The sequence below is a fragment of the Arachis ipaensis genome, chromosome B03 (assembly GCF_000816755.2).
Source record: "Arachis ipaensis cultivar K30076 chromosome B03, Araip1.1, whole genome shotgun sequence".
NCBI lineage: Eukaryota > Viridiplantae > Streptophyta > Magnoliopsida > Fabales > Fabaceae > Arachis > Arachis ipaensis.
The window spans coordinates 129,169,317-129,172,962 of NC_029787.2; positions in this window are offsets into that span (position 1 = coordinate 129,169,317).

Consider the following 3,646-nt stretch of genomic DNA (forward strand, 5'->3'; position numbering starts at 1 on the left):
GGAGGAGGTTCGAATCGGCCGCGACAGGGGGAGGGGGAGGGGGAAGGGGGAGAAGGAAAGGGGAAAAGGGAGAGGGAGGGGAAGACCCCGCCAGCGCTACTTCTTCCTCTGTGACTGTCTCTGCTGCTTGAGCCTCTGCTTCTTCTTCTGTTACTGCCTCTGCTTCTATTTTTGTGACTGTTCCAGTTTCTGATTTTGATTTATTTTTTGATTTTATTGTTGTTGTGTGTTGATTTGGTTGTTGAGTTGAATTTCTGATTGTTTGATTTGTTGAAATGTTATCTTTCTGGGATTGTTGTTGTTGAAGCCCTATTGTTGTTGTTAAAAAAGAATAACAGAAAAATTCTGAAGAGAGGAGGAAGAAAAAAAAAGAGAAAAAGAGGAAGAAGAGGACAATATGGTAAATGTGCATTTTTTTTACGGTAAACGTTATTGAGGACCTAATTACAAATTTTAATTTACTTCAGGGATCCAATTACAAACTTTTAAATTATAGGGACCAATTTGCAATTTCACTAAAAGTGTAGGGACTAACTGTGTAATTTAACCAAAACAAAAATAACTAAAGAGCAATTAACCCATTATTGTCTCTGACATTACCATTAACAACCTAATAAGTTAATATTACACCACTAGTTTTTTATAGCTCAAAAAAATCTAAGAATAACAATATATATATTTATACATAAATATATAATTACTAATTTAATGAATAATAATTGATTTTGGCGTATAAATCATATGTTTTCAATAAGAAAAGGAGGAAAGTTAATAATATAAGTCTAATAATTTACATTGATACATTCACAGTTCAAAAGATTTTAAGATTCATAAAAATTAAATATATGTTAAAGAAATTTAATTGAATTTATTCCTATTATTGTTAACATTTTGTAAATGTGAGTTATTGAATTATGTAAGAATTTTATTTCAAAGTTCAAATGTTTGGTGGAAGACTAGAAGCTATGCAAATAATAAATACACATCAAAATTTCAAGGTCTGCCTAATTTCACAATCAAGGCAATTAAGTAACCTTCTTTCCTTTAATGATTCCTCTCGATAATGGTAATTGACCCATTTCACCATGATATATAAAATGGGCACTCTTCTAGGTACCAAGGAAAAAGAAACTGCCACCTTTCTTTTTACTCATATATATTGCCACCCTCTTTTTGTGAACATATACACTAATGCTTTTAAGGAAGAACAAATCATAATGTATCCAAATTAAAGAATTCCATATGTGTGAATATTATTTTATATTTGGTTATGGTATGAATCTAGAAAGTGTTGGGTGTTGATGTGCTTCACAATGATTGATAATGAGGCAATTCTTGTTTGACTTTGGAGACTTTAGGCATACTTAATTTAAGGAGAGGATTGAGAAAATGTAGGCTTTAAAATAGGGAGCATAAATTGTAACCGACAATATGAAACGAGAGAGCAAGGAGGGGGGCCATGCACACAAATATTCCCATTTCTTTTTTTATTTTTTTTTAAACTATTTCTGTGCTGTGTCGCTACTATAAGTATTTTTATCATTTTATGTATTCTTTTTTTTTTCTTTTCTAGTAAAGACAATTTTGTTGACTATATCTATATACTTAAAATAATTAATGATACTAAAAAATGTAAGCAAGTTTGCGTTATTTTTCCTGTAATAATTAAACAACTGGGTCAGCTAATAGGGCCATGTGTTTTGCGTCGGTTTCGGAAAAGGTATACCTAGGTATCACAGTTTCAGTTTTCAGAAAAAAATAAAATAAAAAAACATTAAAACAAAACATTTAACTATTTATTTATTTAAGATGAGAATGCTAATATTTTTGCTAACGTGATATTTAATATTTTAACTAGTGTCATTGTTCGGGATTGTTGTAAATAAAATTGTACTCCATGTGTGTTTGTTCTTCTTGCATTTGTGATAAGATTAATTAATTTCTGAGGAAGCATTCTTATAATATAATATTGTTTATCATATATGTATCGAATGAAAAATAGACTCATGAGATAACTCAAATAAATTAAATTAATTAAACATGCAAAAGTAGTTCGTGGTCATAAAACGATATACGAAAATGAGAGCGCCAAAGAAGCCCGACTCGGATTCATTTCATTTGGCACCACAGTCACTCACATTAATTAACAATGAGAATTAAAAAAAAATAGAAAAAAAATGAGAATAGAAAAAGAGTGATCATGCAAACATCATGATATAATAAGATTAAGATCAAATAGTATATATTTCCAACAATAATTGTAAGAATATTCCCTCTTGTAAAAAGGCAAACCACATGATCGTAGCCTCATATATAATGTTGGACATGCGTATGCCTTTTAGAATATAATAAAATAAATTAATCTGTTATATGTACANTTCCTGTAAAGCAAGCCCTGATCTTTCAAAGTATTAGCATTGATTAATTTATAATAACAAGCAGCATAGTTTTCATGCCACCCACCTACAAGCCAGTGTTCGTGTTTAAAATTCTAGAAATTTGCTTTTTAAATTGTATTTACACCCATTGTCAAACATGCATTTTTTACTTTTGATATTAGAGATAAGATAATGTGTTTAACTAGGATGCGAAAAATATAAATTGGATTATCAGAGTTGTCACTTAAAATATAAATATGACTTTTAGATTTGTGTATTTTAATTTTTAAAAATTTTTAATACACATTTAAATTTGTGTATCTCGTTCAAATCGAAATTCAAAACATCAAATTTTTTGTTCCTTAACAAATTTGACCCTCAGAATTTTATAAAAATTTCAAGAAGTCAAATCAAAACTTCCAATTTACTTTCATGAATCATATTAAAAGAAAACACACTTACCATTCTATAACACTGCATAAGAGGTAAAAGGCCTCTCTTACTTAAAAAATAGCCTCAAACATGTCTTAATTTATTTTTAAAAAAGATAAAGTATTAAATTAGTCATTTACGTTTGGACGTAATTCTGTTTTAGTTCTTAAGGTTTAAAGTGTTTTATTTAAATTAAAGAAAAAGTTTCATTTAGTTTCAATGTAGTTCCACTGTGAGGTCAAAAGGTAAATAATTAACGAAATGTCCTACATGAAAGTAGTACAAAAACAAAATCGATAATATGGAGAACAAGTACAAGTTTCAGAGGCACAAAATCAACCATGTATGCATCAATACATTTATTTATCATTTTTCTTATCATTTAAATAAAATATTTTCTCTAGAACTAAGGAGAATGATAAATAAATATATTGATGCATCCACGGTTAATTTTGTATTTTTGAAACAAGTGTGTTTACTGTCATATAAGATATTTTGTTAATTATTTAATTTTGACTTTAGGGTGAGACTATATTAAAGCTAAATGAAACTATTTTAGATTTAAATAGAACACTTTAAATCTTAAGAACCAAAACAGAATTACGCCCAAAGATAGGAGACCAATTTAAAAATTTAGATCTTCTAAATTTTAAATTTTATTTTAGAAGGTAAAGTATGATCTATCATCATTTATTTAATATGTGGGACCAAGAAAAAATATGAGAGAAAAAATATTCAATAGTTAGAGATATCATTTTATCCTCTAAAGTGAAAATTTAAAATTTAGAGGATTCAAATTTTTAATTTAATACTTTATCTTTTAAAAAAAATTATGA